Source organism: Artibeus jamaicensis, unplaced genomic scaffold, assembly GCF_021234435.1.
Source record: "Artibeus jamaicensis isolate MK-2021 breed Jamaican fruit bat unplaced genomic scaffold, CSHL_Jam_final contig_548, whole genome shotgun sequence".
Classification (NCBI taxonomy): Eukaryota; Metazoa; Chordata; class Mammalia; order Chiroptera; family Phyllostomidae; genus Artibeus; species Artibeus jamaicensis.
The window spans coordinates 10,942,130-10,965,338 of record NW_026521883.1 but is presented as its reverse complement, the minus strand read 5'-3'; the positions used below and the strand labels follow the sequence as shown (position 1 = coordinate 10,965,338).

Here is a 23,209-nt window from a genome sequence, read left to right as displayed (position 1 = left end):
TCATCCAGGATGCTTGGTTTATTCTGCTGTCCCTTTGGAAAATCTGATGCAGGCCCAGGATGTGGGGGGTGACTTTGCCCTCAAGTCCCCCTGTCTGCCACAGATGAAAGTAAACACTACCAAGACATGATCTGCTTGGGGAGGAGAGGAGGCCAGTTTCTCAGGGGAAAAAGGTGTTGAGCTCCCTCCTCCAGGGACTTTTATTGGGTTGTAATACACAGGAATACAGGGCGGCAAGGACCAAGCAGTAGATAACATTTCAAAGAAATCTAAGGGTTTAGTCTGAGTCAGTGTCTGTCAGGAAGGGCATTGCAGAAACTTTGAGAGACATACTCATTTCCTGCTCAGACCCTTAACATATGAATGAAAGCACTCTTAACAAAGCAGGTTTCAGAGGATTTTCTAGGAATTATTTCTTATGACAGATTTACCCCAGATACCGCTCTAGCAAGGCAAGGGGCTGCACCATCACAGGTTTTCAGGCTTAAGTGGATTAGAACCAGGAAGTGCTTCTCCCAGAGGACATGGGGACTCGGACTACGTCAGAATAGCTGGGGGGGGGGGGGCAAGGGTCCATTGCTCCCTCTTTGTCACGGCCCCCCAAGTCTTTCCATGATGGCCTCCCAAGTGATTGAGTCTGGCTTAGGTTGCCCGTTGCTGTGAGGAGTCGCAACGTCATCAACATCGACCATGCTTTTGGGGGCAGGGAGAGGAAGCTGAGGCAGCATTTGCTACCAGGTACAAGCTTTTGTGTCCTGTGGCTCATATTCTGGAGGTCGCCCACTCATGCTTAGCCATGGGGGGTAGTTACAATTCCCGAAACCAGGCAGAGTGGTCCCCAACACCAGGGGACAGCTGCATGCAAGTGAGGCTCTTGTCCTCCCTGTTGGCCACTTTTCTCAGAAGCTTTGATTCAGAGGAAGCACTGGAGGATATCATGACATAGGCCTTGTTCAGTTTTGTCTGCATGTTTCCGGAAAGACTGCAGTGCAGATATATCCATGACAAATAAGCAGAAGAGAGTAGATTTGGAGAAAGAAGGGGATATTTCTGACGGGCTAGTGTAGGTCTTCAGAAGCAAATAGCATTTATTTCTGGGTTATCTGATGAAGTTTTGAAGATCTGAGGTGGGCTCTTTAGGGCTAGTGGGGACTTGGCTCCTTCCAGGATGAATAAAATTCACACTTTACTTGGAAGTGAACATGTAAATTCAGAGCTTCAGGCAAAAATCTCTTATAAACAAAATTGCTTGTGAACATCCCTTAAGAAAAGGTCTCATTAGATGCAGGTGACACTGTATCCCGGTCAGTTCAATACAGGGCCTTTCTCACAGCTCTGCAATAGCTTGCCACTAAGTGGTTGGCTCCCGTGTTTAAGGGCCGTGTTGTAAACAGTAGAAGTACTCTCAGCATCCAGATAGGGCTCCAAGAGGCACTTAGAGACTGAGCAAGCCCAGGGAACTATAAATTCTTTCATTCCTCCCATGGTCATTCTGGGATGTACATGCTTGTTGAGAGTAACGGGATTTATTCATCCCTTGTTATTACAGGAACTTCAAATATATTCCGAGGTGAAGAGAATAGTACGTTGAACTATGTGCCCATCTCCCAGGTGCAGTGACAATTCTTAGCCAGTCTCATTTCATCTTTACACACCATTTTTTCCCCTACCAATTAATTTAAAAATATATTTTATCTATTTATTTTTAGAAAGAGGAGAAGGGAGGGAGAAAGAGAAAGAGGGCAACATCGATTAGCTGCCTCTTGTACTTGCCCCACCTGGGGACTGGGTGCTCAACCAGGCATGTGCCCTGACTGGGAATAGAACCCATGACCTTTTGCTTTATGGGAAGATGCTCAGTCAGCTGAGCCACACCAGTCACAGCATCTCCTACCAATTATTTTGAAGCACATCTTTGCTCTTTTATGTTTTCTCTGTCAATAGTTCAGTACGTGTTTCTAAAACATTGGACTTAAAAATTTTATCTCTGATGCTTTATCATACCAAAAACATAAAAATTACCAGCACTTCCTTAATATCATTAAACATCAAATCAGTGTTCAAATTTCCTCAGTTTGCCTTATAGTAATTTTGTTTAAGTTTCTTTGAATCAGGATCCAGATAAAGTTTACACATTGCAGGTGATTGATACTGTCTCTGAGCCCCTTTCAATCTGTAGGTTCCCTTCTGTCTCCCCCTGCCACCTCCATCCTGCCCTGTTATTTGTTTGTCGAAGAAACTGAGTTGTTTGTACTTTCAGAGCAGAAATTTTCAAATAGGGATGCTTCCCTTCTCCCATTTAGGTCACTTGGCAAGTCTGGAGACACCTTTTGTCGTCACCCCAAGGATTGCTGCCGGCCTCTAGTGGGTGGAGGCCGAGGATGTTGCAAAGTGTCCTACAAGACACAGGGTGGCCCCTCCCAGCAAAGGAGTATCTGGTCCACGTGTCAGCAGTGTCAAGGTTGAAAAATTATGCTGTGGAATTTTCCAGTCTGGATTTTCACGACAGCTTCTTTGATGGTACCACAGAACATGTTTCCTGTTTTTTGTGTTTTCTATAATTTGTGAGTTAAATCTCCAGCTTTAGTCAGATTCAGATCTGGGGCTTTTGGGGGGCCTCCCCACCACCCCAGGGCTACATACATCATTGTCAGACTGCGTATTTTCATTAAAAAATACATACTATTCATTGATCATTATTGCCTATGTCCTTTAATTCATTAGTGATTGCAAAAAAAAAAAGATTTTCCAATTCTATCATCCTGCCCTTGTTTATATACGAGAATACTTACATAAAAAATTTTTTTATCTTAACTATTTGTTTACCCTGAGGTTCATATAGGAAAGTCAGGATGAATGCTCATACCCTCCCCTTTGTTTTCAAAACAATGGGTCCTCTAGCAGCATCCGCCAAAGGTGATCGCCGAGCTTGTATTGTTTTGGCTTTTTTTTTTTTAGTGTAAATGTGATTGATGCATTTCAACTTAATATTTTTATTGATACTTGAATTCTCCCATACTTGACCACTGGAAACTAATTCCCAAGTACTTTCAACATGACTTGTGTTTTGTGTTTTTCTATACTTTGTGGTGCAACAAAATATTATAGGATTGTCTGATTCATTTCTTATTTCAGACTTAGATTCACCATTTCTGTAAGGAATCAAGGCACAAGAATGTTTATTACTACTGTATTCATCATTGCTTCTAGATCTTAGTGGACCAAACTAGGGTATATGCATGCATGTATTCAGTTGGCCAAGGAGTCCCTTTTGGTTTTTTTCCATAAAATAAAAGGCACATTTTTCATTTTCATCAATAACTTTACTGATTTAGATATTTTGAGTATATTGGCTATTTCTTGCCTGGTATAACATTGATCGTTCTCAATTAATATCTTGATTTGGTTGCTATCACCTTCATCTGGTCTATTCAATCATCTAGCGTCATCATTCAGTGACACATGTCCAGCACGAAACTTCGCAAACCACTTCTGACACATTTGATCAGTCACAGCACCCTCTCCAAACACTGCACAAACCTTGTTTTCCATTTCAGTTGTGTTTTTCCCTTGCTTGCAATAATAAAGCATAATTAAAAAATGTGTTCTCTTCCATCTTCAATATTAAAATGGCTACACAAAAATTTACCAGTTTTGACAAGTTTTTTAAAATGCACACTGATATGACAGCTGTCACAGTACAGTCTAACAAAATCACTTCTAATGAAGTTAAAGACAATTAAGCGATACTTGAGTCATCATACAGAAAAAAGCCAAACAAACTTTTTGGCCAACTCAGTATGTGTATGTTAGTGTGTGTACAGAGCAGAGATAAAATTGATTATCAGTCCTACTAAGACTTCCCAGTGAAATTCAGGTCTACAGTACAGCAGCACAGGGTTCTTACCAGCTTTCCCAACTTTATACCTCTACTCTTTCATCCACCCAGCATCCCAGGTCAGGAATACCACTGTATTTTTGTAGCCGCTTTCTCTCTGCTTCCATACATATCAGACTGTGTTTTAAAGATACTTGGAATAGTTATTCTCTGTGAGTTTGCCACCACCTGCACAAATGAAATCATTGATTTCATTTTATCTCCTGCTTTTAGAGATTTCCACTTTCAATTTAAATCTAAATGATTTTACACAAGATTGTCAGGGTTTCAAAGCCTCATCTATAACATAAGGCACGTACAGAGCCGTTTGCTCTTACCCCAGTTCCCTCTTCATTCTGTTTCCTCCCTCCCCATATGTAGCAACTAAAAAAAATATGGTTTACTTTTGCACCCTTTTTAAATATATAAGCAAATGTACGTGTGTTTTCATATTTATAGCACTCTTCCTTCTTAGATAAACAGGAGTGTGCTGCACATACTTCTCTCCACCTTGTTTTTTTTTTCACTCGGTTTCTCCTGGCTGGTGCTCCAGCTGTGTAGAGGGAAAATCCCCGCCTCTTCACGCCGCTGCCCATCCTCAGGGTGCAGATTTGCTGTCACGTATGCAGCCTGCCCTGTTGGTGGACATTTGGGCGTTTTCCATCTTTTACTATTAGAAGTAGTGCTGTGGAGGATAGAGTTGGGCACTCTTCCAATCATTTTTCTTTTTTAACCTCTTAGAAGTTGTGTATGTACGATGTGACTACTTTCACGAAGGGAGAGGAGGATGTCTACAAGCTGTTGAGATTGAACAGAGCCCTGGAGCAGGCAATGGAAAGCGAGGACATTTGGGAGGAATGGAGATGAGTGTTTCCGCAGAGTAGACATGATGTGTCTTCAAGGGGAAGAAAACGGCTTAGGAAGCTTGGTCACATCCAGGTTTCCATGACCTGCATTGCCAGGCCAAGGGCTGTGGATTTCACACTCCAGGCCAGGAGTTAGCAATCTTTCTGGTAAAGGACCAGATTGTAAATATTTTTATGTTCTGCTGCCATTACTGAGCTCTGTTGCTGTACTGCAGAAAGCAGCCATAGATAATTTATAAATAAATGAGTGTGGCAGTGTTCCAATAAAACTAGATTTATGGACATTAAAGTTTGAATTTCATAATTTTCATTTATCATGAAATATAATTCTTTTTGATTATTTTTTCCTTCAACTATTTAAAAATGTAAAAACCATTCTTAGCGTGTGGGTCATACTTTGCCAAACTCTGCTCTGGGCTTTTGGGAGACATAGAATGGTCTTTAACACAGGAAAGACCTGCTGAGAAGGATTAGCAGCCATGGGTTAAAGAGGGTTTATCTCAGGGATGCAGCCCAGGTTCAGGAGGCTGTAGGTGGCTGCGGGGTGAACACAGTTAGAAGGTGGCTGTGGGAATAGAAGTGGATTTCTATTTCTATTTCTATTTCTTTTTCTTTATTACTTGAAATGGGAGAATTATTGGAAAGCATGGAAGATTTATAAGGGGAGCATTATATTACTTGACATGTAATTCGTATTTATTTTTAAAAGCTGTGGTCTATAATTACCCACAGGTTATATACAAAGAGAGAGTCAGACTCACTGTCTCCTGTCGCGTGTCCTTGGTCGAAACTGTCTCATTCTTGGCTGCCTCCTCCTCCTCCCACTCTCATCCCTCATCAAGAAGCCCCATACTGAGCCCTGTTTGAATGGTGGACCTTTCAGATCAGCGGTCTTGCATGTCTTGCTTCCTGTGACATTTGCAGGCAACTGTTAAGAAAACAGTATTTTGTTTGTGGGAGGAAAATCAAAGATGATATCAATGAAAATGCATTTTCATATAATGGAAATTATTAGAGCCACTTTTAAAATGTCACTGCAGATTCCTGCTGACAAGAAGGAGCTGAATACATTAGAAAGTAGGTCAAGTTATCTCATGTTTATGAATGAAGTAAATTACAGTGCAGGTTTAGGTTGATAAAATTGTGTATACTATAGTTTATATGAATTACCCTAGCCCAAATGATATTATACCAAAATATAATTAAAATAAATGGAGTCTGTTTCTTTGTCCTTTGTGGCTTAAGTATTTTATGCTAATATTTTATGAATTTGATAACCTAGGAAAAGTGATGAGCTTCTTGTTATTGCTCACATTTCCTGTTTTAAACACAACATCTACTCTAGGGAGTTAAACCTAAAGTAGCTTTAATCCAGGAGGTAAGTGCTTCCAGAATCCTTAGAAGGTTTGGAGGAATAGGCTCCAGGCCGAGCCTCCCAGACACCCCACCCCAGATCCATTTTCTCTTACCAGGACTGGGAAAGCTGCTATGGCTGCAGCTGTGGGAAGTTATTGAATTAGGAGCCCAGCGCTTGAGCTGCTAGCTCCCACATTTCACCTCCTGTGAAGAGAAATCGCTTCTCATCGATGCCCATGCCCTCTGCCTCTTTCCCCCGTGGCTCAGTTCAAAATGAAAAGCCTATGAGCCCGTCCCATCGGTAGGATCGAAGTCACATTGGGCACCGTAGCAGCAAATAAGTCTGGATAGTATGTGAGGCTTAGCTCTGCAATCTCTCCATGCTACAAGTGAGCCAGCCCACTGTGTTTGCTTCAGTCTCCGACCGTAGTAAATGTCACTTCATACATGCATGCTGCCACAAGCACACATTTGAAGGACCGATCATCAGAATTTGCCTTCCTGAATACACGTGACACATTTTGATAGACTTGTATAGTGGTAATAATAACTGGTGTAATACCAGTGTTACTAGTTAACTACTACTCATTGGTGATGTTACTGATGACTAGCCGATGGCAGCACTTGCCATGTCAAAAAGATCTTTCTTTAGGTTGAAATTATTATAACAGTAAGGAAGGAACATCTGTGGTGCAACAGTAAAACGTGTGGTGCTTGTGGAATCCAGGCCTAGAGAATGTGTGTCATTTTCCTCACGAAGAATGGGAAGTCAAAACATTGTCCTGACCATCTCACTTCAGCATTTATTGTGCAAATCCACGTGTAAAGCCAGTGGTGAAGTATTTGTCCCCCACAGTATTGCCCACAACTTTGTCACTGTCCGATTCTGTTATGAGAGTCCAAGTGGACACACCCTTTTTCCGTCTGGGTAGAACCAGTCATCCACAGGTGAGTGACCAGAAGTGGTACTTTAAATAGGAGGTCATTGATTTTGAAATGGGCAGACCTGGGTTCAAGTCCTAACTCCACCACTTGCTAGATTTATACATTTTGACAGCATTTTTCTTTCTGTACTTACGCCTCCTGCGGTGAAGGGAGTGGAAAGCCCCCTCCTTGTAGCGTTCGTCGTAAGGTACGGGTGATGCTCAGCACAGGCCTGGTGTGCAGCCAGCGCTCCTTGGCCGGCTGTGGCTGTCCGCGTGGGGCATCCCCACCAGTGGTCGGAAGGCCCTGTGCCCCTTCCCCGTGCCCTGAGGAGGGTTGGTGGGCTGAGGCTCCTTGTGTCTCTTCACAGCAGGGATTTTCTCACCCGTGGTCCTGGGTCCTTTGGAGGTTGCTTCCTTCTGGGATTTTTCCTGCCTTTCAAACGCCCTTTTTTCCTCTAGGGAAAAGATCTCTCTTAGTGCTTAATGGTAGCAGAGCCCTCACAGGGTCACAGAGGTCATAGTAGCTTTTTATTTGTCACACAGACATCAAGACCTCCTTCTGAGGCTTGAAAGGCGGATGGCAGCCTCTTCCTCCTCTCTAATTAGATTACTGGTTCCATTTCAGTGATGGTTTTAAGCTAAAATGGCCTTAATTCCATTGCCTTCGCATGTTTTCTTCTTGACTCCATCTCTCCTTTGACTCCCCAGTGGTCCCTACAGTAAAGTGGGCGACGGCAGTCAGGAGCACTTGGGCCCATATTCTTTAGCAGATCTCTAGAATGGCTGTAACTGGGTGGGGTTTTCAGGGAAAATGTAGTGAATAATAAACGAGAGGTTCTAAAAGATTCTTCCAAAGCATCGTGCGCCAAGTGAATTTCCGTAGATGTTTCCTGTGTAGTTTTTACCTGTAAGCTACTTTTTATTCCTTAGGGGTTTTTGGATCCCAATGTGGAGCAGATTTGATTCCCCCAAGCCGCTGTTCTTTTGTGTGTTTGTCCCTGGGGAGGCCCCTTACCCTGCTCTTTGTGAGTTGACTGTCATGCACCCTGGGCAACGGGCCCCTAACATTAACTATAGTGGATCCAGCCGTGCTATGGCATGAGGCAGTGAGAGCCACCCCCTGCTAGACTGAGAGCAAGTACGCCTCCCTTCCTCTTCGTCAATGTCTCACCTCAAGGACCTTGACCTGAGGCTGCTCATAATTTTGTGCAGACTCTATCTGATATTTTTAACCCTTTGCTAAGGATTTGAGTCACGTGTTTGATACTTTTATATATTTGAAGATTTGAATTTGTGTTCAGTTTTAAGTTGGCCTGTCCTCTCCTAGATCTGATCCACTCATTTATTCATTGATTGAACATCTACAAAGTGCCAAGTATTCTGCTGGATCTCAGGAGCATTACTGTCAGCAAGATAGAAATGGACAGTATTGCAATATTATTGGTGCACAGGATTTAAGAGTTAGATTCAATAAATAGATTTTATGATATCTAGTATGATATCTATCACAGCATGGATGATCCTCCCACTGCTGGTTAGCAGTTGGGCGGATGTTGGTGCTGCTAAGAGAGGAACTCGGGGAGGGGAGCAGGTTTGGGAGGGGTGGTGGCAGGGCTGCAGGGATGAGCTTATTTTTGAATAAGATGAAATAGATGTGCTTGTGAAAGATCTTGGAGAGATACAGTGTAGACTTGGGTAAGGAGCACAGGGGACAGGCCTCAGCTCTGTGTGCAGATTTGGTGAATGCAAGTCCTGAGAGCAGATGAGATCCACCAGGCAAGTGTGTGGAGAAGAAGAAGAGGGGCTAGAAGAGAACTGAAGTACCATGAGGGTTAAGCAAGGAAGAGAGCCTGTGGAGGAAACTAAGAAGGAGAGTTCAGACAGATGGGGGAGTGACTGTCATCCGGGGCTAGGCAGACCAGCAAGGACTGGGCAGGGGATGTCTGTTTTACCAGCAAGGAAGACAAGAGTGACCTTGTCCATGCTGAGCAGAAGCTGATGAGGAACAAGGTAGGTAATTTGAGGTCTGTCTGTGTAGACTCCTGCAGCAACTGTGGCTGTGTGGGGGGACGACGGGGGCAGTGCCATAGCCTGGGGGGATTGTGGGCTTGGGTGGGGGGACTTTGCTGTAGGAGTGGGTGAAGAGTTAGTGGAGAGGAATGCACCTTCTGTGCTTCCTTTTTTGTCACACTTACTGCCCTGTTATACATCCTTTTTTTAATACTTTCATTTAACGTGCATGTCTGCCTAAGGACACTTTATTTTACGTATATGGGTGATCCATTAACATTAAACTCAGTAGCCTGAATGAAGCTTATCTGACATACTTATTTTTTTCATAAGGCATGTTACAGCCTTCTTGCATTTAGGCACTAGACAGCACAGTGTTTGGGGCCATTTTAAACAGCCAAATCATCAACAAAAAAAAAAGAAAAATGCGAAATCATGACACCAAATAAACTGGAGAGAGGGCACTTATTTACAGCCCAAGAGCTGAAGCAAAAAGGCAGGATGTCGTTGGCTTGAACCTTCGCTGGAAATATGCATGTCAGGTGGCTCAGAGTTTTTACCGCTTTGCACGTGTCCACAAATAACCAGGAGAGTGCTAGCAGTGCCTTTTTTGTTTTTACAAATGTTTTATTGAGTGCAGACATCTGAAATACTGTAAAGCATGCGTTATCTGTAGATTCAAAGAGGAGCGAGCCACGTTTTCCTCACCGTCTAATGCGTCAGGCTCGGTGTTCATGACGGAGACTAACGAGGTATCAGGAGAAGCCGCTGCAGTTTGCAGTGGGGTCTTAGTCACGTGGAAAGCAAAGCCGTTCACTTTGTAGAACTGAGCTTGCATTTCATTGGAGGTACCTAGCATCATAAACAAAAGTAATTTCGTTTGTAGAAGATTCCAAGCCCCCAACTTTGTCCCTTCAGTTTTCAGAAATTTTAATTAAAAAAAATTATATGGCTTTTGGAAATTGTACATTATCCAAGTAAGGACTAAAATGTATTCATTGGTTGCTGGGGCATATTAAACTTGAAGAAGATAGCATCTCCATCTTCAACAAAATAATTTCTGCCTTGTCTGGACTTCCCAGCAGTCTTGGCCACATGTCCAGAGCCTTCCCCCTTAAAAACTTCGTATTTCATTACTTCAGCAGAAATGAATCCTTTTTCGGTATCTGTGTGACTCGCTCCTGCAGCTGGAGGCGGCTTTGCCTCTCTCTCTCCTCGTGGTCCGTGCACGAACCTCACCTGGGCTTGCGCTGAGGGAGTGTTCTGGCTGCAGGGCTGCGAACCTGGCTGCACTGAGCTTTGCCCAAGTGCCTTGTGTCTTGTTCGCTTCCAGGTACTTTTCTCTCCTCCACACTCAATTCTTGCAACTTGAGTTCCAAGGCCCCACTGAAAAGAATGACCAAGACCCCTGGGTCACGCCTGTCTACCTACTCTTTAATTTTATCAACCATTTGTTTCTCTTTGTAATGTAGTCTTTTTCAGCATGATTAACCAAGTGCCAGGGGTCACCAACCTTTTGGTGTCTCTGTGCCATGCTGGAAGATGAAGAGTTGTTTTGGGGCACACATTAAATACATTGCAACATGTAATCACAACAAGAAAGTCTCATAATGTTTTAAGTACATTTATGATTTTGTGGCGGGCCACAGGTCAGACACCCATGAGTTTTAAAGTCAGAAATACATGTTTATTCAGCACTTTGGCCTTTTTGTCATTCCAGTCAGGTTAAAAGCAAACAGGTTTGTTTTGATCTGAAATCCAGAGTTCCGCTTTGCACATTATGCCACATTCAGGTTTTACTTCTTTATCACCTCCTTCCACAGCCACTTTTTCTAGTTTATCTGTAATGGGCCCAATTATTTCCTCATCTTTAAGCTGGAGCTCTTGGTGTATTATTTCTATATCTCAAATAGGATCTACACTTCCTTCAACATGCATGATAGTATCATTTTCAAAAGCACGTGTTGGATGAAAGATTCCATCACAGGTAATAAAATGAGATAAAAAGGCATTTCCCAGGCCTTGTGCATGGTGAGCTCCCTTTACAGGACTGGCAATACCCACTCCATGTAGAAAGGCAGGAATTTTGCTTGCTGGTTTAGGGTGCTGGCAAAGAAAAACGAAACCTTTCATCTGGCACAGCTGCTGTGCTTTCATTAGAATCAATAGTGCAGAACTGGAAATTGGATTCTGAAGCCTGGCTGTTGGTTCGTATATTGAAGAAGGTAGATTTCCCAGTATTTGGCAGTCCGACGAAACCAATTTTCAAGGTGAGTCCAAATCTTCCAATGATTGGGTGTGGTTTGATTCCATCACCTCCCTTTTGGGAGGACGTTGTGCTTGGGGCAGGTGATGACATGGGGTCGCAGAGGCGGGGAGGAAGGAGGAAGGAGGACAGAGCCCAGCCCCTCTGCTGAGCACACGAATGACGAGGGTGGCTGTGTGATGAGTTTTAGTTTTGTGATTACAAATAAGTTTGAGTTGATGAATTTGCAAATACAGAATCTGCAAACAATAAGGACTGACTGATTGTGTATCTGTATATACACATGTTATTACTCCTACTAAAAGCATACATTTGTGTCTGCTTTGTGGGTATTTGTCCATTCATCTATCGATTTTGAAAACTGTGAATTCACACCAGTACTTGAAATCCCAGTTTAACACCATTGGGGTCCTTCTAGTTTTCCCCTGTTCGGGGCCACCATGCCCTCCTCCCCCATCAGCTGTCTTACTCTTTTCCCACATAATGACTTTAAGGCTGAATTTTTCTGGAAAGGAAGGCTGGAGGAAAGAAGGGGGGTGTGATTACATATTATGATCACATTTATATTCTATATTTCAATTTAAAATAGGATGATATTAAAATATTTTAAAGCCTCCTTTTTTCTCATAATCTGAAACAATACAATCAAATTTGAGGAAAAAACCTTAAACTTTAAAACTGATAAGGTGGGGGAATTGAAAACTGACTTTATACTCTTGACCTATGGCAGCGCCATGGCATCGGGCAAAGAGAAGCACCTGCTGTCTTCTAGGCTCAGGCGTGAAGGATGGGGTTGCGAGCTGTGCCAGAGCCTCAGGGTGCGTCGTGCCTGCAGACACTTGGAGGCATCTGCCTCCCTCAGTACATGGCAAGTCCCTGGAGGGCAAGGGACCATGTCTGACCAATTACTGTGTCGCCTGGCATATGAAGTGACTGGTGAACACTTGTGACTTTATTTGACCGCATTCCACTAGAGAGCTTATCCAGTCTTTGTCTGAAGGCCTTTCGTTATTTCCTAATGCTCCTGTCTCTTTTCCTTCAGTTTTCCTGGACACTCATTTCTCTTCTTCTTGCAGGAAGCCTTCCAGGCCCTCACTAACCAGAGGGATCATTTTTGAGTTTCTGAAGGCTCTGGAGAGTTTTACAACCTAGCAGCTTTGGATTCCCAGTTCTACCACGTACTAGCAACTTGGTCAGGAACAACGCGTCAAACTTTTCCCAATCTGTTTAATCATCTGTAAAATGGAGATGAGCAGCACCTGCCTCACATGATTTGGGGAGGGTCCTGTGAGGCAGCATTTGGAAGGGACTTGGCACAGTGGCTGCCCCTGGCCTCAGCAGAGATGTTGGTGGTGAAAGACTGTTGATCTGGCACTGAGCATGTCATGCTCCATTCCAGAGTATGTGGGCCCTTTTCCCAACTTGATGCTAAGCTCCCGATTGGGGTAGGGATCTTGTTTCTCTTCCTTGTTTGTATCTAACCATCACCCGCACTGGTCCACCTGGCCCTCTCCTGTGCAGCCCAGCACTGTGCATCCAGTAGGTGTTGGATATCCGTTGATTAGTCATTGCACAATCCCCCAGCACTCTGCGACCTGTCTGTTGCGACATAATCTTGCTAGCAGAGCAGCTTCCTTTCCGTGTGTCAGAGTGCTGGGAGATGCTGATCAGTTTTCCCAGCCTTTCTTCTCTTTTTGATTATGAATCGACATTCTGTGTAACAGGGTCGATGCCACCGTCTGCTTCCGCGAGGAGGTGGTGTTTTCTGTGCTTTCTCCTCGGAGCGAGCGTTTACCTCCGTCCCCACTGGATTCTTCGGCAGGCTTTAGACAAAGAAGTGTCTGTGCAATTTCCCTTCCTTTTTACCTTTGAGAATGATAGCAGTGAATGCCAAGAAGTTCTTAAAACACAGCACACTGCTGATCTGGTTATCTGCCAGCCCCGGGTCTTTATGGTCAGGCCTTCTAGTAACTGAATCGGGTTTTTTGAAACCACAACAGCAAAGCACCAGACACAGTGGATAATGAGTCTGCCTGCTTTTGAGACTCCTCTCCCCTTTCTTCCCACCAGGAAAACAGTTTGTTAAATAAGCTGTCTTCTTTGAAATGTCTTCTCACTGTTTAAAATGGACTTTTGTACTTGATAGGTGACACCCACTGGATTGGCTAAGCAATGTCCATTCCGTCACTGCTGTGATGATTTTGTGTGACGTAGAAAGGTTGGCATGGTCGTCTCCCCTTCTCAACGGGGGATAGGTTCCAAGACCCCCTGTGGATGCCTGAAACTGCGGCTCATACCAGACCCTGTATATACTAAGTTTTTTCCTATACAAGCGTACACACCTTTGATAAAGTTTAATTTATAAATTAGGCACAGTAAGAGATTAGCAACTATCCGATAACCAGGATGGCTACTAAGTGACTAATGGGTGGGTAGCACATACAATGTGGATACGCTGGACAAAGGGATGTCCAGGGTAGGGTGGAGCTAGAAGGTGTGAGGTTTCAGCACACTATTCAGGACAGTGTGAAATTTAAAACGTACAAATTATTTATTTCTGGAATTTTCCATATAATTTTTTCAGATCTCAGTTGACTGCAGGTAACTGAAACCATGGAAAGCAAAACTGCAGATAAGGGGACCACTGTATTGTAAGGATTCAGCATTTGCTCTGATGTATCAGTGCAAAACGATATCCCAGGGTTTATTTAATCTTTTTCTTGAAGATATGAAATGAGTTGTCTGAGTTAGAACTGGAAAGAGATATTAGGGGTCATTCATAGCTTTGTAAGAGCAGTGGCCAGAACTCAGGAACTAGTAGGTGGTAGCGGGGGATACAGGTGGTAGTTAAAAGCTCAAGTTTGGGGTTCAGATGCCCATGTTCAGACCCAGGCTCTGCCAGTCATTAGCTCTGTGACCACTGGTAATTTGTTGTCTCTCTCCCTCAGTTTACTTACCTTCATGGGGTTTTTGTAGGGTATTTACAACATGGAATACATAGAATCGAGCACCCGATAAACACATAATAAATGTATGCTGTCGTTCTTACTAATGTATTTTGCTGCTTTTCGTTATGATCTGTGTTACAGGGATAGGGCGGATATTAAAATCCACCTTCACGACTGACAAGAATGGTCCACATAGGCTCTAGTTCCTTTAAAGTAGGCGACACTGTGTGTACAGTGTGTTGCGCAGCCAGGGGGTCCTGTGGCCCACGGAACTACAGACAGCTGTGGGGGAGAATCGGAACTCACACACATCGTCAGCAGGAATGTAAGATGGCACAGCCTGTTTGGTGGTTTCTTCAGCTTTTCATGTCCTGTGCTATTAGTTTTTAAATCATTTTAGACTCATATAAATTTTATTATGGTATGTGTATACATATGTGTGTGTGATATATATATACACACACATACATATGTATTATGAGATATGATCTCACTTCATTTTTGCAGATGAACAATTTGCCCAGCACCACTTTTTGCATAAACATAGCATCTATCATCTGTCCCAGCCATTCTGCTCCTTGGTATTTACCCAAGAAATGTAAGTTATGTCCTTATGAAGACTTGTATGTGAATGTCAAAGGCAGGACAGTGGACACACTGCAGTGGATACTGTGAGCTTTATTTATAATAGCCCGCACTGGAAGCTACTCACACATCCATGTGCATGGGCAAGGATCACTGAGACGTGCTGTATCCATTCAAGGGAATACGACTCAGCCGTAAAAAGAAATGAACTTTTGGTTACGCAGCAACATGGGTGACTCTCAAGATAATTATGCTAAGTGAACAAAGCCCGTAAAACTAGTACATGCTACAGGACTCCTTCCGTGTAAAAATTTTAGAAAATGTGAACTAATGTCTAGTGACAGAAAACAGATGATGCTAGTCTGAGGAGAGTGGAAAGAGAGAGTTGAGAGGAAGGGTTTATCAAAGGAAAGGATACAGGAGAGTAATGGAATGGATATGTTTATTATCCTGATTTCATGGTTTTTTCATAGGTATATACACACATCAAAGTTAGTTGTAAATCGTATGTAATGATCTGTCATTTATGCCTTCATAAAAGTGTTTTAAAAAACTGGACCTACTATGTTAAAAAACACATTTGCCCTGCTGCTGTCTAGCATGATGCTCACCAGATAGATTAAATGAGCACCTGCTAAATTGTTTGTTAGCGGTTTCATTTTCTTTTCTTTTGCAATTTGCAGTGCTTTATTAGAATTTTTTGGAACAATATGCCCTTGAGAATTTGAATGACTTTTCTGTGTTACGATCAAGGCTTTTGTGACAGGTAGAAACATTTGCGTTATTGTACTGACCTGTTAATTAGCTATGACAGTGCTGAAAGATTCTAAATATTTTTGCACAGACTTTTCATTTTGCTGCTTAGAAATGGTTAGCCTCTTTTTCTAGTTGTCTCGCGTTCTCCCTTCCGTCTCTGCACTCCACCACTCCACCACCATTCCGCTCAAAAGAACGTTTCCTCCTTCATTGTAAATGGAGTGCAAAGGAAGCCACCTGACTTGACATACCAGGCTTAAAATCAGTTTGTTAAACTTAGTTTAACTAGTCTTGTAACTAGTTTGTCGACAAAAGTCAGTTAAAGCTGAGGATCATAAAAAGTTTTAACCTGAAACACACACTTAAATTTTAACTTAAAATAAGTTAACATCATTAAAATGTCCATATTCCCCAAAGCAATCTATCGATTCACCACAATTACTATTAAAATACCAATGACGGACATATTTCAAAGATCTAGAACAAATATTTCAAAAATGTATATGGAACCTAAAAAGATCCCGAATAACCTAAGCAGTCTTGAGAAAGAACAAAGTTGGAGGGTTCCATTCCTGATATCAAACTGATATCAAATACCTGATATCAAACTGTACTACAAGTCCACAGCAATAAAAAAAAGTCTGGTACTGGCATAAAAACAGATACATACATAGATCAATGGAACAGAATAGAGAGCCCAGAAATAAACCCATGTTTCTATGGTCAATTGATATGTGACAGTGTGGGCACACAGCATATAATGGAGTAAAGATAGTCTCTTCAATAAATGGTGTTGGGAAAACAGAAGGGGTATGTAGAAAAAAATGAAACTAGACCACCAACTTATACCAAAATAAAGTCAAAATTGGTAAGAGATGTCATTGTAAGTCATGATACCATAAAAGTCCTAGTGGAAAACATAGGCAGTAAAATTTCAGATATCTCACATAGGATGATATATCCCCTAGTGCAAGGGAAACAAAGGAAAAAATGAACAAATGGGACTAGATCAAATTAAAAGGCTTCTGCATGGCTAAAGAAACTGTTATCAAAATGAAAAGAGAACTGTATGGGAAAAACGTATTTGCCAATAATACATCAGGCAAGAGTCTAACCTCCAAATGTACAAAGAACTTGTATGACTCAACACCAGGAAGATAAATAATTAAATTTAAAAAGGGTGGAGGACCTGAATAGACACTTTTTCAAGGTGGACATGCCCCACAGACAATATGAAAATACGATCACTAGCCATCAGAGAGATACATATTAAAACCACAGTGAGATATTACTTTATACCAGTCAGAATGGCCATCATTAATAAATCAACAAACAACAAGTGCTGGTGAGGATGTGGAGAAAAGGCAACCCTAGTACACTGTTGGTGGGAATGCAGATTAGTGCAGCCACTATGGAAAACAGTATGGAATTTCCTCAAAAAATTAGAAATGGAACTGCCATTTGACCCACCAATTCCACTGTTGGGAAGTACCCTAAAAAAACCTAAACCCCAATTCAAAACAGCTGATGCACCCCTGCGTCCATAGCAGCACTATTACAAATAGCCAAGTGCTAGTAACAGCCGGAGTGCCCATAAGTAGATGAGTGGACTAAAGACTGTGGTACACAATGGAATATTACACAACAGAAAGAAAGAAGGAATTCCTACCCTTTGTGACAGCATGGATGGAACTGGAGACTATTATGCTAAGTGAAATAAGCCCAGTGGTGAAAGACAAATACAATATGATCTCACTTGTGAGAGGAATCTAATGAACAAAACAAACTAATGAGCAAACTAGAACTAGAGCTATGGAAACATGGAACAGACTGACAGGTGCCAGAGAGGAGGAAGGAGAAGGATAATGGTGGACAGAAGGGAAAGGATCAAAGAACATGTATGAGTGACCCACAGACACTGACAACAGTGTGGGGATTGACTCTGAGCGGGTGTGGGCTGGGCAGAGGGGGGCAAAGGGGGAAAAACTGGGACAGCTGTAATTGAATAGCAACAATAATAAAAAATATATATTAAAAAAACATATAGACTAGCAGGTATACCATGCAGTGGTGGGTGTAGCCACCCACTGAAGAGTTGCTTTCAACTTGTCAGGTTAAGAAGAAGTTGACTACGAGACTGCCTACTGGATGTGCACATTGTAGGAAATCAAAGTACAGCAAACTACAAATCATTTATAAAGCCAGAGAGCCCAAACTTAAAGATAATAAAACTCAGGTGAAGGTGTTGAGAAGTACAGATTAGCAGTTACAGAATAGTCACTGGGACGTGAAGTACAGCACAGGGAATACAGTCAATGATACTGTAATAACTATGTGTGGTGCCAGGTGGGTACCGGCAACATCAGGGGGCCACTTGGTAAGGTATGTGATTGTCTAACTAATGTGCTGTACAATAGAAACTAATATAAAATAATATTGAATGTAAATAAATACATACTTTTGATTAAATGAAAAAATACTTTATTGGTATCTGTTTTCTCTTTTTTAATTTGTTAATTACATTTAGAGATTTTTTTAATTATTAAAATCATCCTTCTTGGGTTGGATAGACCCTACTTGATTATGCTGTATAATATTTTACATATATTGTTGAATTCAGTTTGCAGATATCTTGTTTAGGATTTTTGCATCTGTATTCATGAGTGAAATAGACCAGTAATAATTCCTTTCCCAGAAAGTATTAATCTGATTTTGAGACGAGACTATGTCATCATTATAGAATACTATGAGAAATGTGTCTGATTATTATCCTTTCACTGTTAGGATGAGTTTGTGCAATTGGGAGGATCGATTTCCTGACAGTTTTGTAGAATTTTCCTGTAAAATCACCTGGGCCTACTGCTTTTATTGTGGGGGATTTCTTAACTATCATGTAGACTTCTTTCATCAATTTACATGAATAAATGTAGAGTTTTCAAACACTTTTATTTATGGTTAGATGGATATTTTTTGTCTTTCATGTGCAGTTTGTTATTTCGTGTTCTCGTGGCAAAAGCAGCAATGGATGTCCTCAAATGTACACACTTATTCCTAATTATTTCCTCTCCATCGAGTTCTGGAAATGAATCTAAAGAGTGTGACCGTACTTAAGACTTTTAAACAGTATTGCCGTGTCTGCCCAGAAAACCTGTAGGCCCTGTGGAGGGGGAGGGGGTGTCTGTGTCACTGCGCTTCTTGCCAACCCAGCGAGCACTGGGGTCCCTGCTGCCATGACAGAGAATGCAGGACTTGTTGGCGTTTGTATTTTAAAGCTGTTATTGAGGATTAATTTCATTTTTCCTTTTTATTTCTTTGCTATTTGTATTCTTTTGTGGAAAAGGTGTTACTATTCTTTAGCCATTTGGCATTAGGATATTTTATGGTTTGCTGTTTTTAGCTACAGCTGGTGTCTTTGATAGTAACTTTCGTCAAATGCTCCAGACGTATTTTCAGAGTTCATCACTTATCTTCTGACTTAACGATACTTTTATTTTTATACCATAAAATCTCTTGTTGATTTCAGTTCTTGCATTTTTACTCAGAAAAATCTTTCACAACCTGACTCAGGTAAATTGCATAAATCTTAACTGTTTTATGCTTTTATTTAAATTTTTTAACTTTTTATAATTTGTATAAATTTTATTGTGATGAATATGGTTAAGTATGACCTAACTTAATTTTTTCTCAGATAATCAATTTCCCCAGCACCACTTTTTAAATATTCTTCCATCTCCCAGTGGAGTTTCAGTGACATGGGAACGTCGTATGTGTGTTAGACATTGTGTCTGTTTCCTTCATCTGCTGTCCTTACTGGCATAAGGGTATAATCATTTGAGCATTATTGTTGTTTTTATTGTCTGATGAGCAAGTTTCCACTTTTTCAGCATTTTCTTTACCATTTTCAATGTATTTTTCTCGGCAATAACTATTTCTACCTGGGGTATATCCCAGGCTTCTAGGGATGTTGTGAGTTGCTCCCCAGCTTTGACCTTCTTGGGTAATTTCACTGGGAATCTCATTTGAGTTCAGGAGCTTTCCCTACCTCACCTGAACATGTGTCTCTCTCATCCCTAACATGATGGTGCTCAACCTTTACTAAGAAAGGTGCTTTTTGCTATTGCTTCTTCATCTAGTCTGAGTTGTTTCATTAATCTCTTATTTTTTTTAGAGGGCACTTGATGAATAATAATTACTCTTTCAGAAGAGCAGTGCAGAGATGCCATGTTCCGGTGGCCCGGGTGGTCCTCGCCATCTGGACTGGCTGCAGCAGACAGAGCAGGAGTGTCCCCAGAATGTGCATCTGTGAGAGTGGTTTCTCACTGCTCAGCAAAGCTGTCACTGCATGTCCCTGCTGGCGTTTGGAGTTGGGTGCAAGGCTTCATGAGGTTCAGGTGGTTTGGACCGTCAGTTTATAAATCACAGTGCGCAGGCATTAGCAGGAGTGGGGTCAGCTGCTTCGGGGTCAGCCCGTCAGCTTTCTGCATTTGGAGGGAAGTGTACAGTGGCTGGGGATGTGTCTGACCAGAAGGCAGAAGTTAGCTGGCCAAGCCCGTTTGTCACCTCTGTGTGACAGGTTAGTCCAGAGGGTTCGCCTGATGATGAGCATGGTGACTTGCAGCCTGTCCTTGACCTGTTTTCCTCCTGGAACTATCCTCTGAACCCCTTCGGGTGATCATCTCCTAGTCTTGGCTTCTCAGTCTGCCCTGTCCCCTGGCTAAGTGGACATTGACATTTCACCTCCCTGATCTAATGTGCAGAGGTACTCACTGACCATCAACTTTATGTTTATAAAGAACTATAAGCACACCTGAAGAAAGAAGAAATACAGCTATAGCAGAAGCAGCGGGATGCACTGGACACTCTCCCCGCTTTGGCGTACCTCTGTCAGCAGCCCTGTGTGGCTGTCACACCTGCAGCAGAGAGGCCGCCTGATATGGCCCAGCTGTTACTTTGCACCTCTGACTGCTGAACCTCCTGCTCTTCACTGTGTCTGTCACACTGAATAGCTCCCTACTGGAGTCTCCATTCATTCTGGTTTTCTGGAATTCTAAATCAAACGTTTAGAGCAGGGGAAAGATTTTAGTGCTGAAGATGTAAAGGAAGGAATTTATACCTTCTATTAGAGAAAACATACTCTATAGCATTTAAAGGTGGGAGAAGGGCAGAGTTGATATTCTTCTAGATGAAAAGTCCTTTCTGAAAAGAAGAATCTTAAAGGAGGTCAGTTTCCTCAGGCTGATTCATCTCCCTTCTGATGCTTCTTCAGGTGCACATTTTGCTTCTTCAGTAACAGTGAGATGTTTCATAGTCACCCAAGACCTTGGGAAACATTTTTACAGATTTACATTTAAGTTTCACTTGAAAGTTTTCTTCTATTCCTTCATCCGTATTTTTAAAAAATACTCTGATAGGACTATGTCCAACTTCACTGACTATGTTATGGTACAGAAGTTCAAAAATCTGTCTCATTTTTCTCTCCCCTCTCCCCACTCTTCCTCACTGCTCCCATGATAGAGAGAGGAAGGCCAGTGGACACAGGCGCCTGTCCCTGTGAGTCAATGACCAAAGCTGTGGACCCCTAATGTCGACAGAAGACTAACTAGGAGCTCCAGGTCCGAGGGCGTGGGTGCTACCATTGTGAACTGGTTGTGTGTTAGAACGTTCCTGTGTGTGCTGTGGGGAGGTTCTCGGTGAGGCGTAGACTTCCGCTGAAGCCCGGTGTGCGGGGCCGTGTGCCGCGTGTCAGGACTAATGTGTGGCGGGGTCTGTGTCTCTCTCCGTGCACTGGGGGGATGAGCAGAAGGCAGGCTGGGTGAGTTCCACACTCAACAGTGTCCTTGCAAACATGTTTCATTATTATGAAGATTGTTGTTCCTCAAACCTGGAGTACTTGCAAGCCTGGAAGGGTTTTCTAAAGCTTTCTGGTTTGTTTCTCCTGATGCATTAGTTTTTTTTGTTTATTTTTAAATTTAATCTTTATTGTATTTTTTTATTACCATTTAGTCCCCTTATACACCCCTCCCCCCAGCAATCACCACATTGTTACCTGTATCCATGAGTCCTTTGCATTACTTTGTAGAGTGAAGTATTGTGCTGAAGATGTTGAAAACCTTTCCCAGCTTTATATGTATGGGAGAAAAATTTTAGTTAGAAAACAAGTTTTGTGAAAATGGCTCCTTTTCTGGCAAGCATTAACCCTACAACTTAAATGCATGATATGTGAACTAGTTTATAGGATTGAACAGTTGTGTTTTTAATTTTTGCAAAATATCTTGGAAAAGCAAATTAGCATTTCTAGCTGTGGCCTAGTCTATGCCTTGCTTTATGTTCTCAGTTTAATTAGGTTATTTTGCCTAAATGCTGAAGTGTTTACTTTTTAACAGAGCATAGCAATGGTTAAAAATGTGCTATATGTTGTCTTTAAATCTTTCTTGCATTGGGGTAAGGACGTAGTCCTGTGTCTTTTGCCTGGAAAATGCTGTTTAATTTTTATGTGTGGTTCTGATAACACAGCTCTGTTCCTTCAGAGAAGTGGGGAAGCTGTTGGTGTGGGCTCACTAAATTGTGGCTTTTCTGAGCTCATCTCCAATCTGTCTCTTTCCATGAGGTCACTCACATGCCCCATTATCCTGTTATGATGCCTGTGTATAGAATATTCTGTATTTTCCTGTTTCTACAGAAAGTGTTTTCATATCAAGGTAAGTCTTGCCAGAAGAGTTAAATTGGACTCTTCATTAGTAACTTAGTGGGTTGACTCATGTCCCTTCCAAATTCATGTCTACCTGAAACCACAGAATGTGACCTTATTTGGAAATAGTCTTTGCGGAGGCAATTACTTAAGGATGGAGATGAGATCATACTAGATTAATCCGATGCCTGGTGTCCTGATAAGAAGAGGAGAGGACACACAGAGGCACACAAGGAAGAGAGCCACGTGAAGATGGAGCCCCCAGAAAGCTCAGAGAGACAAGGAACAATTCTTCATGAGGAGGGTGACCCATCAGCAACTCTTGATTCCAGACTTCCGGCTTCTGTAGCTGTGGGAGAGTAAATTTCTGCTGTTTTCAGGTGCCCACTATGTGGTAGTATTTTATGACAGTTCTGGGGAACTAATGTAACAACCAGTACAAAAGGGCAGAAATTTAAGGTGAGCCTCTTACTGACCTTCAGCTTGAGGTGCTCTGAGTTTAGCAGTGTTTTAAACTGCTGTTTTATAATCAGAGTGGTGAAATGTTCCGTATGCAAGAAACTCCTGTGTTGGTGCACCTTTCATTTTAATTCGGTCAATATACTGTAAAAGGCAGTTTGCCAGAATCTGGTACCACTCGAAGGAGCTTTCGTGGTCTTTCTAACCTTCACCTTTAGGGAGTGCTCTGTGGGGCTTTTGTTGTTTCATCAAAGTGAATTTTCAGGGTCTTGAAACCTGCTTCGTGTAGCACCTTGGGATTAGGGAATCAACTGTGTGTCTTAAACATTTGTTTGCTCACATTGTCAGTACTCAAGGACTCAGGTTAGTGTGTCAGCAATAGGTTGAAAACCCGAGAAGGATACAGGACAGTGCTGTGCAACACCGTCCTCTTGGGTGTTCGGTGGGAGATGCAGCATTTGGTTGCCATCGG

General features: G+C 42.2%; 1 protein-coding gene and 1 pseudogene across 7 annotated transcripts in view; one reads left to right on the top strand and one right to left on the bottom strand.

Moving 5' to 3' along the window:
* Positions 1–23,209, top strand: part of TLN2 (talin 2) — a 409,343-nt gene that overhangs the window by 175,202 nt on the left and 210,932 nt on the right. The window lies entirely within an intron of this gene.
* Positions 10,020–11,394, bottom strand: LOC119053457 (obg-like ATPase 1; annotated as a pseudogene).